The 15,181-nt window shown below is 39.7% G+C and overlaps 1 protein-coding gene across 1 annotated transcript in view; it reads left to right on the forward strand.

The window, feature by feature from the left end:
- The first annotated feature begins 8,469 nt into the window (after positions 1 to 8,469).
- Positions 8,470 to 15,181, forward strand: part of ZNF112 (zinc finger protein 112) — a 33,266-nt gene continuing 26,554 nt past the window's right edge. Inside the window, 1 exon segment of the mRNA XM_032614107.1 lies at positions 8,470 to 8,509. The gene's annotated coding sequence lies outside the window, so the exon portion shown is untranslated.

Consider the following 15,181-nt stretch of genomic DNA (forward strand, 5'->3'; position numbering starts at 1 on the left):
GGCAGTGCAGGCATTTAAGTGGTGTAGGTAGGACTTCTTTTTTTGCGGTACGCGGGCCTCTCACTGTTGTGGCCTCTCCCATTGCGGAGCAACAGGCTCCGGACGCGCAGGCTCAGCGGCCATGGTTCACGGGCCCAGCCGCTCCGCGGCATGTGGGATCCTCCTGGGCCGGGGCACGAACCCGCGTCCCCTGCATCGGCAGGCGGACTCTCAACCACTGCGCCACCAGGGAAGCCCGGTAGGGCTTCTTTAGTGAGAATCTTCATTCATTGGTCTGTACATAAAAGAGACCTTTTCCAGGTGCTGTGCATGTGATAAAACTTTACCGAAAGTGCTATCTATGGACATAAGAAATCCCATGCAGCAGAGAACTTCCGTAATGTGTAGTGAAAAAGTATGTCAGCTCACATCTTAAACGCAATTTTAAAAAATGGTGCCCTGCAAATAGTCTTAATAAAATTAAGTAAAACGAACATTTTTCTCAAGTGGGTAACAACTATAGAAGGCCAAGCCAAAGTGTTCATTGTCAGAAGCAGACACCACTGTTTCTGAGCAGTCTTGTTTAATGATGGGTTTTTAGAAGGTGCTCATTTTGTCAAGTTCCTACCAAAATAGTGATTTAGTTTCGGATTATAGTTGGATTTGGGAGGAGGAGATACTTTACAATATCTTTATTCATCTTCAATAACAATGTATTTTTTTGTATCTTAGTTTATTTATAGGTTTCTTCATTTGGATCATATTTTATTCCTAGTTTTTCTTACATTACATTTTCATACTAGTTATTGTCTGTATCTGAAACAGCCATTCAAATGCAAATGAAACCATCCCTGAAGTATTACTTTCTTAACGATTCAGGTGGGCAATAGTGAAAGATTAACAAAGCTCATTGTCAGTAAGGGAGTAGAAAAAAGTTAGCATCCTCACATAAGTTAGTGGGGAAAAAAAAACAGGTGTAACATTTCTGGAGAGGATTTTGTATATATGTATCAAAGTGTATAAGGAGCATTGTCTTTGATCCACTAATCCTACTGCTCAGAATTTATCTTTCAGACATAATTGCACAAGTTGGAAAAGATGGTTTCAGAAGGGAACATCTTCTAAGAATTTTGCAATAATAAAAATTGCAAAGAACCTAAAGATCCATGAATAAGAGATTGAGGAAGGATCTCCCTGGCAGTCCAGTGGTTAAGACTCTGCACTTCCACTGCAGGGGGTGCTGGTTCGATCCCTAGTCAGGAAACTAAGATTCCCACATGCTGCTCAGTGTGGCCAAAAAAGAAAAAGAAAAAAAGAGAGTCATGTTTAAAAAAAAAAAAAAAGAAAGATTGAGCAAATTATGGTATCCCCATGTAATGGAATAATATACACCATTAAAAATGATCTAGACCTACAAATTTTTCACATATTGTTTGGAGGGAAAAAAATGAAGTTATAAAAGATCAAGTACAATCTGTGACTAATAGAAAAGATTTTTAGAATGCAGAGAAGCACCGGGAACCATCCCCCTCCACCACTCTACACTTCACTTTTCAGTGTTGTAAGGCTTTCCCCAAATTATTTTCCTCATCTGAAAAATCTTTGCTTTTATCTTACCCTGTTTAATATATGTGAAAATTCAAAACAGACTACCAAATATTCTTTTTCCTCTCACAAAGATAGAATCTGTTATATAGAAGATCATGTGATGTGATTTGTGATAGTGGTTTCCTTCTTTTAGGCCATGTGTGTTGTTTTACATATTTGCTGTTATTTCTTTTTGTTTTTCTCTGTTGGAGAGAAACTGGCCCAGGATTTGCATTGGCTTTGGTTGAACAGAATGTTTCTGTTCAAATACTTTCAGTCCCTTCTATGAAGTATTCTTGCCAAAACAAAAACAAAAACAAAAAAACCTGTATCTAATCTAGTCTTTAAAGCAAAATTCTACTTTACAGGAGATCTAGAAGATTAGAGGAGAAAGTATGAGAAGCCGTTAGACAAATCCAGAATTCAGACACCTAATTTGACATCTTGATTTCTCCAACAGTTCAAGGACATTAAAAAATGGCAGTGCTTGTGTATGTATGTAGGATATAGTTCTAGAATAAATGAGCCTCAGCTGAGGTAACAATCAAATGCAATGAATTGATCTACTTGGATAGTAACTAGAATAAACCAGCTGTAAAATATTATTATTTTTAAGCAATACGGTATTTGGAAGGAAATGATAATGTCAAAGACTGTTTTAAAATCCTTTAGTAACAAAATTTTATTTTGTTTTTTTTTACAAAATTTTAAAATGATAAGTGAAGCCAGTGTGGCATGTTGATAAGTGTTAAATTTAAGGTATATGTATTTAGTATTGATATTTCATATTACTATTCTCCATACTTTCATATTATTTTTAGAAGTTTCGTTTTAAAAAATTATTTCCTGTCCAGAAGGAAAGCGGTAAGTACATACTTCCTGTAGTTTCACTTGTTATAGTTATATGACTTCATCTCCTACATCAACCTACCTACCCCACAGCCTCAAATAATCATGACCTCACTTTGTTTAAACAGATCTATAGAAAAGAAATATTCTTAGCAAATATATGATGTCAAAGAGAACAACACAGGAGTAGTCAAAGGGAAGCCTGAGTTTGAACTCAAAAAATTTCGAGGAAAGAGACCTTTTCCCTAAAACAATATTTTCTCCAGTTCCTTGCCAGTGCAGCTCCTCTCATTTGTCAGAAACAGCACTGCAGTTTCTGTTTTACGGCCTGAACAGTGCGTGAAACTCCTTGTGGATTCTTGGCATCTTGCAGTAAATAGTTTATACCGGACAGCAAACTCAGAAGTAGATGAAGACAGGCACAAATAAAGAGACAATGGAGTCAGACCAAGTCTGAAATTCCATGTTCCTTAAGGTCGATATCCAGTGCAGCACAGACCAAGTCCCTTGTCTTTTGTCATAGGCATAGCTTTCCTGCTAAAATGTGTTAATTTTCTTTTAATGTGAAATGCATCTCTTTTTTACCCCTAAATATCCATATTTCCTTTAAATTCCCACGTTTTAGTTTTTTCTTGGAAAAAAAAAATACAAGGTTGAATTTTCCCAAAAGAAATAGTGGAGGGAAGGCGGAAGCACTACCACGCAGACCATTCTGGGAGTTGTAGTCTGAAGCAGTTCCACCCCGACAGGCAGGGCTGTAGACCCATTGGGAATTCTGGGAAGTGTAGTCCAGAAGCTGCGTGCAATCGACAACACTTCCTCTTCTCCAGGAGTGAGAGGTGCGGCCTCTCTCGGGTGGTCTCCGGATCCAGGGAAGTGAGTTGCAGGAACTTCCGCTCCAGGGGAGGTTGCGGCCGTCATATACCATGTGGAGTGGAGACTTGAGTCCCAGCAGCTACTCCGCACCTACTCAGCCTAGACGAGGGAACAGCAGTGGCTCGGCCCTCTGCCTTGAGGAAGAGAAGCGATGGTCGGCAGAGGACAAGGGGTAGAGGCATTTGCGCCTCCCTCCCGGCAGAACCTCCTAGCGTTTGCAGTGGTTAGCGCGTCCCAGGTTGGGGTAATGCATCGCTGGTTTGATGGTCTGTTGGGTTCTGTGCTTCCCCAGCCTCTCCTTGACAGCACAGCCACTTCCTAGTGTTATAACTTTGGGCGAGTTAATCTCTGTGAGTCAGTTGCCAGGGTATAATTATATAGTACTTAGTGGGATTGTGAGAGTTAAATGAAATTAATACTTTTAAAACGTGTGGAATAGTAATGGAGCACAGAGAAGGTTGCTTGTTATGGATGCACAGAGTTCTAAGCGAAGCAAATATAACAATGATTAAGTCTGTATGGAAAAAAGTTAATTTCCCCATGTTAAAAAAGCAACATACATAAAGGTAGAAGACATAGTAAACTGGGCCGAAAATATTGACCTATTTGACATATATGCTAGAAAATGGCTTAAAATCCTTAATAAAATCCTTAACAGGAATCTTAAGATAATGAAACCTCAATAGGAATATGGATATGAATACAGCAAAGGATATGAATAGTCAAGTTTTTAAAAGAAGCAATCGCTATAGCAAGTAAATACATGGGAAAAATGTGATTAATTATCAAATAAGTGAACGTGTTTAAACAAGTAGTTCTCCACTGATTCCTCTGGAATCGCATGAAATATAATCTAGGCTCTAAGGGTAGTAGCCAACCTTCCGCCTTAGGAGGGCAATGACGTGAGGGTTCTGGGAAGTGTATGTAGTCTAACAGCTCTGTAGGCGGCTAACCTCCGCTACAGGGGGGCGTGGCTGTGACTAGTATCTTGTCGGGAGTTCTGGGAGCGTAACCAAGAATTGTGGGTAGAGTCACTTCCTCCAGGGAAGTGAGGTCTTGGCAGTCCTTCTTCTGGAGAAACGCAGGCACGGGACGGCAATGCTTCTTTGCTTGGCTGGGGTCAACTGTGACATGTCCTTGGCCTTATGAGAGGGAATGTGCAGCCAGAGGCAGAGGGTGGGGTTGGGCCCTACTGGATTGAGCCTTCTTGAGTGCCACGACTGGTGGTCGAGGGTTGAGTCTCCTGTGTTCTGTGCTGTCTGTTCCTAATCGCCAACTGACCCTGCAGCTCTGCCACCTCCTAGGGGTGTGAGATTAAGCAGCTAACTTAATCTGTTTGTGCCTTGCATTCCTTTCCTGTAAGAAGAGGGAAATAATAGTACTTACTTAGTAGAGTTGTTTGGAGAGTTAAGTGGGATAGTCACAAATAAAAGGTTTAAAGCCAAAGGTAATTGTATCTTTTGCTTAATGTATTTAATTTCCTGAGAAATGTTCAGTTACCTGACAACTCACATGAGCCCAGGAAGAGATGAGTCCCACTTGGCAGTGCTACCAGACCTTTTCTCTGATCCCTGCAGGAATCCAGGTTATTCCTGAATTTCTTCTGGGTTCATTTTCTCTCTTTCAGAAGAGAGAGAAAGAGTGTGTGTGTGTGTGTGTGTGTGTGTGTGTGTGTGTGTGTGTGTGTCTCCAGGATAGTGAGTTTGTGTTCTGTGATTCGTGCAGAAGGGAGACACAGTTCTGATTCCCCCCCACCTCCTTTCCTTTCCCAACCTTAACTTCTTTTTTGAAAAGTAATTAATTAATTAATTTTATTTTTGGCCACGTTGCTGCGCGCAGGCTTTCTCTAGTTGCGGCGAGCGGGGGCTACTCTTCGTTGCGGTGCACGGGCTTCTCATTGCGGTGGCTTCTCTTGTTGCGGAGCACGGGCTCTGGGCGCGTCGGCTTCAGTAGTTGTGGCACGCGGGCTCCAGAGTGCAGGCTCAATAGTTGTGGCGCATGGGCTTAGTTGCTCCGCAGCATGTGGAATCTTCCCGGACAAGGGCTCGAACCCGTGTGCCCTGCATTGGCAGGCGGATTCTTAACCACTGCGCCACCAGGGAAGTCCCTACGTGTTTTTGTTGGTTTTTTTTTTTTTAATGTTTATTTAGGCCGTGCGGGATCTTTGTTGCAGCATGCGGGATCTGGTTTTTTTGTTTGTTTGTTTGTTTTAGTTTTGCGACATGCGGACTCTTAATTGTGGCATGAATGCGGGATCTAGTTCCCTGACCAGGGATCGAACCCGGGCCCCCTGCATTGGGGGTGCAGATTCTTAGACACTGGACCACCAGGGAAGTCCCTCTTCAGAAGATTCTGATACACGTGACTTTAAAATCCTGATACCAAATATGTGAATCACCGTCGCCCTCTATTGGCAGAGCCTAACATAGACCCAGATGGCAAAGTAAAGAGAATAGCTGCAGATTTCCCTCTCATTCCAGCCCCACAAAGCAATGTAAAGAAGGTTGGGTTTGGAGCCAAGAGATAATTTATTAAATGCATACATGGACATTTTTAAATTATCTTTTTGTTATTGATTTTTGGCTGAATTTCATTGTATTCAGAAAGCATTTAATTTTATTTCAATATTTTGAAATTTGTTGTTATTCTTTTTGGCGCACCTTATGACCCCTTTCTGTAAATATTTTATGTGTGCTTGAAAAGATATGTATTCTATAGGTATTTCCAGCACCTTTTGTTCCCCTAGCCCCACATGGGTGTCAAGAGTGCTACAGAGCTTCTAGGCTTTTCAGCTCTTTGACTAGACCATCACCCCAGGAGAAAAGCAGCCCCTAATACATGTATCCCCAACTTTTTCTGAATTTTAGTCCACTAACTCTCCATTACCTTGTGTTTTGATGCCTTCCAATACTTAAAAAAAATGTATCCACCTTTCATGTGCCAGATGTTTGTCCCAAATTACCTATTTTTTTATTAGTGGAAGCGTTAAGTATCCAAAACATTTTCTTTATTTTGTCTAGTGTATTTTTAAACTTCCCTGTCATTTTATCCCCCAAACTTACCTTTTATCGGATTGATCTTCCTTAATACGTAAGCTACGTATTAGATAAGTATTTTGAAAAAAAATTTCCTTTTGGGAGGGGTTGTTAAAGAGTCACGTCGTATAATTTCTTTAAATGATCCCCTTCTTTAAACCACTGAGCATTTTCACATAGTGGCTGTTACGTCATTTTTCTTTTACTCCTTAGTGAGAGTACTTGCCCAGCATTAGAACTGGTTTCAGTTGGACACTGTATGGGACCTTGTTCAGCTATTTTCAACACCATGTTTTCCTTATTCTTGCCAAAAATCTAACCTTTAACCTCCAGTTCACAGAATATATCAAAGTTTCAGGGCAATAAATGCCAGGTCAAAAAAGCCATTGGACAAATGCAGAATGTAAGCAATCCTACATGACAACTGATCTAGTTAGTTCAGTAGGTGAAGGGCATACAAAAAAGGGGAGGGGGAGCTGTTCTAGATTACAAGAGGGTCAAGTGATATAACATCAAATACAATTAATGTACCAGCATAAAGGAAAATAATATGCATTTCTTTTTTTAAAAATTCATTTATTGTTGGCTGTGTTGGGTCTTCGTTGCTGCGCGCGGGCTTTCTCTAGTTGCAGCGAGCGGGGGCTACTCTTCGTTGTGGTCCGCAGCCTTCTCATTGCGGTGGCTTCGCTTATTGTGGAGCACAGGCTCTAGGCACGCAGGCTCAGTAGTTGTGGCACACGGGCTTAGTAGTTGTGGCGCGTGGGCTCTAGAGTGCAGGCTCAGTAGTTGTGGCACACAGGCATGTGGGATATTCCCGGACCAGGGCTCGAACCTGTGTCCCCTGCATTGGCAGGCAGATTCTTAACCACTGAGCCACCAGGGAAGCCCAAGGAAAATAATCTGTATTTCTTCCCCAAGAGAAGAGTGGGCAATTAAACTTTCTCCTCTCTTTTTTTCTTTATTTCTGCTAGTTTTCTGACAACTTATAGTATTTATGATATCAAGAGCAGGGTGAAAATAGGTGATGTGATACTAGAAGCTCAAAAAAGAAAAAAATTCAAGATTTCATAAAGGATTTATCCCTTCCCATATTAGAATGTTTCATCTGTATCACTACAGCTCCTTCCATTTGCCTTATGACCCACATTTCATAGTTAGCAATTAAAGCAAAGGAAATGTGGAAAACATTTGCTGCTGCTGCTTTATGCCCTGGTCAGTGGTTGCATCTGCTTCTTGTGGATTCTTGGCATTCACGTCCATTCTTGTGGATCTTGGCATGAACAGCTTATGGGAGGTAGCAGTGTCAAGAGTTCTAGATGCATTCACACCCATACAGAATAAAAGAAGCAATCCAGTCAAAGTAAGGTTGAGATCCTGTATTCCTTACATTCAGTGCCCAGTGCAGGCAGCACAATTTCCTTTTAGTATTGCATTTTTTGCCTACAAATCGCTTTCTTTATATAATCTATTCCCTTACTCCCTCCTTCCCTTTCTCTCTTCTTTTTTCACATTTCAAGTTTCTCTAGTCTGTCTTTATGGGTAGTTTCTATGAATAGGTAGGTGGATAGGTAAATAGAGTTTGCTCTGGTTGAGTTTGCTTTGTTTTGGTCACGTTTTAAAAAAAATTTTTTTAAGAAAAAAGGGAGAGAAAGACCAAGCTCGACTAACAGTATAGAGTTGATTCATACTGACTATCCTAAAGAGAATACTGACTATCCAAATACTGTCTACCCAAAAGAGAAAAGGCAGTCTTGCGGAAAGGGCTGCCCCCCAGGAGATTCGGTAATGGCAGCTCAGAAGATCCACAGAATCAGAGATAGTTACGCTCCGAAAAGGCGCCTTTAAGCAAATACAGAATTGTGTAGTAGAGCGCTCTAGGTTTGGAAGCATTTCGGCTCCAGGAAGGCGGGGTTACGAAATTCATTATGGGACGCTGTGAAGTACAATCCACACGCTCAGTATAGCAGCCAGCACTTCCGCCCTGGGAAGGCGACGAGGTGCCTGGGAATTCTGGGAAGTGTAGCCCGGGAACACCGTAGTTGGATAACTTCCGCTACAGGAGGATGAGGCTGTGTCCCTGCTCCCGTTGGGAATTCTGGGAAGCGTAGTCCAGGAGGTCTCTGTAGGCAGAGTCACTTCCGGCCCAGGTACGCGAGGCCGCGGCCTTCTTTCCTCTCGGAAAGGTGAGCCTCCCCTCCCCCGGGTCCCTCACCCCGCGTCTACACTGACCTTTCTTCGCTTTGTTGTGGGCCAGTAGCGACCCGGCCCTCGACCTTGGGGAAGGAATCCATCTGCGGCGAAGGGCGCGGTTGGTGCTCCCTTTGAATGAGCCTCCTGGAGCGTGGGACTGTTGGTGCATCCCTGATTTAGGGGCCCGGGCCAGGGCCGTATGTCTCTGGGGTTGGGAGTCTCCTGGGTTCTGTACTTGCCTCCCCCCCTTTTTAAGCGACCACCAGCCCGCGCTGCCGCTTCCTAACAGTATATTCGGCGAGTATGTTCATGTCTCTGTCTCCTTTTCTTTAAAGTTGGCCTTAGTGTCTACCTAATAGGGCTATTGTGAGAGTTAAATGAGAATGTACAGGAAAAGACTTAGAACAGAGGCTGGCTTGTGGTTAAAAATCACAAGGTCTCTTGTTACTAATATTTTTTAATTTCCTGAAAAGCGCTCAGGTCCCTGAAAGCTTTTGTGGGTCAGAGCTCCTGGTACAGTGTCCCTGGCCCTTCTCTGATCCCTGAAGGAATCGGGGCTGAACCCAGACTCCTAATTTTTTTTAATTAAAATTTTTGGAGAGGATCACTCTGGCTGTTGTCTGGGACGTGCACTGTGATTTATGTGGGAGTACTGATGAAGTTCTGATTTCTTTCAGCCTCTTTTCCTCTCCCAGCCTTACTTCTTGCAAAAGGCTGCAGTGAGGAGGGAATGACCCTTTGGCCGCGGGCAGCAGAGACTCACCTGACTAGGACTTAGCATCCTTCTTCCTCTTATGTCATCTCTTCGCAGGGGAGAAGACATTTCCATCACTCATGGGCAAATTCTGCTACAAAGATGCCCTGATATTTGTTGAATAAATGCAGGAAGGGACGGGGGAATACGTGAGCATGAGTAATAATCATAATGTTTAAACATTTAGTGCTAAACATTAATCTAGGAGCTTTATATGAATGAACATACTTAATCCTCACAAGAGCCCTATGGGAACTGGGGATACTGTTAGTCCCATGTTAAAGATGAGGAAACAGACACAGAGCCTGAGTTGTTTATCCTAGGTCACACAGCTAGTAAGAGGCTCAGCTGGGATTTGAATTTAGGTAGTTTCGATCTGCTGCCTTAGTTCTTAATGTGTTTAGTGTCAGGTTGAGAAGGCATGTTTGGATTTTTATAGAGGGTCATGAAAGCTTTGAGTTTTTGATGAGATTTTTTTCAGTTATCTGCAATTTAATTGAGTTTTATTTGAAATAATATTATAGTTCATATTCTGATCATAAAAATTGCATATTCTAGAGAAGAAAATTTATGAAGGATGTAGTACAGGATGTAGAGATAACAATATTAATATTTTAATGTTTTCCTGTTCTGTAGATTTATTTTTGGACTTTTACTTAAGTTTTTCAAAATACTTATCATAGGTTTTATTTTCCCCTTAAGTTCTTACTGTGGAAATTTACAAACGGAGCCAAATGTAATAAGAATAAAATAATGAACCCCTGTGGAACCATCACCCAAATTCAACCCTTGTTAACATTTGTCAGTCTTGTATCAACACACCCCTGCTCCAATTTATTTTTGTTTCAATATTTTAAAGCAAGTCCCCAACATTGAGTCAGTATGATACTGATTGATTTATTGTTTTTTTTTTTTTTTTTTTTTTTTTTTTTTTGCGGTACGCGGGCCTCTCACTGTTGTGGCCTCTCCCGTTGCGGAGCACAGGCTCCGGACGCGCAGGCTCAGCGGCCATGGCTCACGGGCCCAGCCGCTCCGCGGCATGTGGGATCTTCCCGGACCGGGGCACGAACCCGCGTCGCCTGCATCGGCAGGCGGACTCTCAACCACTGCGCCACCAGGGAAGCCCTGATTTATTGTTATAATTGCCAAAAATTGATTATCATCCGTTGTTTATATCCAAGACCAGGAAAGGGAGATGTTAGCAGCTACTCCAAGGTTTTTATTTTTGCAGATTGGAGAATGGCACTCATTTGAGAAAGCTAGGGGACACGAGCATTGCACTTTGGAGAGGGATGGTTCCAAAGTCCAATGCTCTCTGTTTTCCCGTATACAATTTGACTTACCTATGTCCTGGGGCTCCTTGTTTCTCATCTCTCTCTTTTCATACACTGAAAGTTTTTCTGTTGCTGGGACCATGTCATATTTTTTTCTGTGTGCCCAGCACACAGTACAAGATTGGCAAGGGTTTGGAGTTAGAGTAGCTACTCAACAGACTGCCGGCATCAAGAGTTTGCAGTGCAGAATTCCTGAAATTGGAATTAGGTAACAAAACAGAATAGAAATAACCCATGGAGATGTTCCTTAACCTTTAATGTTGGTGAGCTATAGAATCCACCATCTATTTCAGATTGTTGAAATGCTTATGAGCAATTATTTTCATGATCTAAAACAAATTTCCTGAGATATACATTGATAGAAATGATAACAGCTAACATTTATAGATTGTGTTTTATGACCAGGCAGTGTTTCCAGTGACTTACAGATACTAACTTATTTTTCATAACAAACCTATCATTACCCTCATTTTACAGATGAGAAGCAGGTTTTTTAAAACAATCATCGTACAGTCAAATTAAGTATTTTTTTCCTGTTTGGGGTACAATTCTATTAATTTTACCACAGGTGTAGATTCATATAATCACCACTTTCATCAGCCACAGAACAGTTCCATCACACCAAAACATTCTCCTATTTTCCTTTTATAATCACCCCTCACCGCATCTGTAACCACTGGTGACCGCTATAACCCTATAATTTCATCTTTTTGAGAATGTCACATAAATGGCCTTATACCACGTGTAACCTTTTAGGGCTGGATTCTTTAACTCGGCATAATGCGTTTTTGTCAATGAAAAATTTTATTTGAGCCAAATCAAGGATTATAACCTGGGAACAGCATCTCAGAGAGCTCCAAGAACTGTTCCCAGCTTAACGCCTTTGACATTCATCCTAGTTGTGTATCAGTACTTTGTTTTTATTGCTGATTAATATTACATTTATGGATATACCATAGTTTATCCATTCACCCATTGAAGAATATTTGGAATGTTTCTAGCTTTTGGCATTTGTGAATAAGCTGCTATAAATATTTGTGTACAAGGTTTTCTTTGCTTATTTTTCTAGAATTCATAACCAGGAATGGGATTGCTGGGTCATAAGGAAAATGTATGTTTAACATTAAGAAGTGGCCAAACTGTTCTCCAGGGTATCTACTATTTTGCATTCCCATTAATGATATATGAGAGTACCAGTTGCTCCACATCCTTGTCAGCACTTAGTATTTTCTGTTTTTATTTTTTTAATTTTAGCCATATGGTAGGCATGTGTTGGGATCTTATTGTGACTTTTATATACATTTCCTTAATGACTAATGATGTTCAGCAGATATACCTTTTTTTCAGCTTATTTATCTTCTTTACTAAAGTGTTTTGCCCAGTTTTAAATTGAGTGATTGAGTTGTGTTTTCCATATTGTTGATGTTTGAGAGTTATTCATGTATTCTAGATACAAGTCCTTTGTCAAGATATGTCCTTTGCAAATACTTTTTCTCAGCCTATAGCTTATCTTTTCATTCTCTTAACAGTGTCTTTTGCAGAGCAAAAGTTTTTAATTTTGATGAAGTCTGATTTATCAGTGTTTTCTTTTATGAATTGTGCCTTTCATGTCTAAGAACTCTGCCTAATTCCCAGTCAGGAAGATTTTTCTCTTATATTTTCTTCTAGAAGTAATGATATCTACTTTTTTATTCCTAATATTGGTAACTTTTGTTATCTCTCTTTTATTTTTTGCCACTCTTGCTAGAGTTTTTGTTATGGTAAAAAAACCAAGAGCTACTTTTGGTTTCATTGATTTCTATATTTACCTTTATTATTTCCTTTCTTTTGCTTGACTTGGGTTTATTTTGCTTCTCTTTTCTAGTATCTTAAGTGTAACTTATAGGTTTTCTTTTAAGAAAAGAAACTTCTTTTAAGAAGTTGAGCAAATCCCAAACAGGATGAACTCATAGCAATCCAAGCCCAGGCACATTTTAATCAAACTGCTGAAAACTAAAGACAAAGAAAGAAACTAGAAAGGAGCCAGAGAAAACTAATGCATTACCTTTATGCTCTAGTTGTCATATATTGCATGTATATAACTTGAAAACCCTATAGTGTTATAATTTTTGCTTCCAATGGTCAAATATATTTTAAAGAACTCAAGAGACGAGTAACCTATCATATCTTCCCGAATATTTACTGTTCTGTTGCTCCTCCTTCCTGATGATGCAAATTTCTTTCTTTTATTTCCTTTGAAAGTTTTCCTTCACCAATCGTTTTAGAGCAAGTCTGCTCCCTGTGAATTCTTAGTTCATCTGAGAATATCTTTATTTCACCTTCATTCCTAAATATTTTTCTAAACTATTATCTTTAGTATACAAGTCTGTTTTGACAGTTCTTTTCTTTCACTGCTTTAAAAGTGTATTGTGCTACTTCCTTCTGGCCTCATGGTTCCTAATGAGAAATCTGGGTTCCATCGAACCATTGTACCCCTGTAGGTAATGCATTGTTCTTCTCTGGCTGCTTTCAAGCAGCATTATCACCTGGGAGCTCTATAGAACGGCAGGTCCTTGGGTCCAGTTTCATGCCAATTTATTTAGAATTTTGAAGGGGTGGGACCAAGGCTCTTCCTTTTAATAGGAGCCCCAGGTGATCTTTATTTACTTTAAGCGTGAACAAGTGCTTGTTGAACAGCCTCATTTAATTTTTAACATTTATTGTTTAACCTACATACAGTAAAATTATTTTTAGTGCACAATTCTGAGTTTTGGCAATTGCATCACACTAAAAATTTGTGCGGAGTGAAGATCTGCCTTGTTTTAACTTTTGACAACAATGGAAATTTATAAAGTAGCTTGGCACTACTTGGGATTCAAACAAAATTAGTTATCATTGAAATGACTTTACTACAGTATAAGTGCTATTTTTGCCTTCTAGGTTGAATTCATTAAAAAACATCATGAAGTCTGCAGCTAAAGCTAATTTCCAAAGCCATTCAGTATTCAGTAATAGTGGTGGAGGGCAGCTTTTCTCACTTAGAAAGCCCGAGACTTAAAACATCGCAATAAAACTTTACTGCAGCTCAGCCATTGAACTGCTGGGTGGTAAGGCAAGTCAGGATATTTAGCTTCTGTTTCTGACGAAATTCATGAAACTTTTGATGATTAAGTCCATGAGAGTAAATGAAGTTCACTGTTGATGCTACTGCTTCAGTAGCACCTGATATATTAAAATATTTTCTGCAGAGTACCTGCTGATGAATAATACAACAAAGAACCATAGACTACAAACTTACATTTTTACCAGCTTTATAAATTTGTAATCAGTTTTCACACAGTCCAGAAGATTACACTTCAGGTTACACTGAATTAGTATGTTTTCAACTTCTTTGAAAATATTTTCACTTGTAGTTGTTCCACGCAGGCTGTTCTGGTGACTTACTGATTAGTCACTTCAAACTTGGCAATGATTCCTTCAATAAACCGTTACCGAGCAACATCTGTGACATATGCTGAATTGCCAAGAGCCAAATAAAGTTTATCAGAATTATTTCCCTTGTATTGTAATTGACTATAGTGTTCCCATCGTATTCAACTCTTTGAGCAACGATTCTTGCCCAAAGTCTAATAATCTTAGAAAAGTTTTATTTTTTCAGGACACATTTCTTTGGCTGCCACAGTCAAACATGATTTAATTAACTCATCATTGGTAAATTGCTTTATTTGCTTGGGACAGAAATAGAAGCTGAATATCTGAATATCCAAAACTTATTTTGGTTACAGCCTCATTTTCATTACTTTTGTGAAGAATATCTGTTCCAATGAGACGTTTCATTAAAATTTTTAAATCCTTCTGACCAGTGCTTTACTGTGAATTGAGCATATTTGTGATGAATGCTTAGTCTGCTAATGTTCACATATATTGTATTCTTTTAGCATAGCTATGTTGTTGCTGCATAAAAGGCAAAAGGCTTTGCCATCTAATTCTGTAACAAAATATTTTACTTCCAATGTGCCTTAAAAGTGCAACATTTGAAGTCTCTTTTTCTCTTCTTGTTTTGACATGATGAGTATGTGCTAGTAATAAAAAAAATTAAATGTTGTGGTACATCATTACATGCGATACTTTAAAAAACACATGTGATACTTCAATTGCTGTTGAGCTATAGCTAGGTCACTATGATTTGTACTGAGTTTAGCAACAGTATAAAGAAATGAGAGGGGCACATACGGTCTCTGTTGTAACTACATAACTCTGCTGCTGTAGTATGAAAGCAACCATAGGCAATATGTAAACAAATGAGCATGATAATGTTCCAGTAACACTTTCTGGACATTGAAATTTGAATTTCATGTAATTTTTATGTGTCCTAATATTCTTTAAAAAATTTTTCCCAACCATTTAAAAAACTCAGTCCATCTCTAAGAATGTTAAAAACCATCATTAACACACAGCCTATACAAAAAGAAGCAGTGGACCATAATTGGCCATATTTTGCCAACGCTGATTTTGACTAGTGTTTTCATGTTTTCAGTTACATCGATTTATGTTTTATGTTTATTTTGGATTTATTGACTTCTGTCTTATGTTTATTA

The sequence above is a fragment of the Phocoena sinus genome, chromosome 19, assembly GCF_008692025.1.
Source record: "Phocoena sinus isolate mPhoSin1 chromosome 19, mPhoSin1.pri, whole genome shotgun sequence".
NCBI classification, from domain to species: Eukaryota; Metazoa; Chordata; class Mammalia; order Artiodactyla; family Phocoenidae; genus Phocoena; species Phocoena sinus.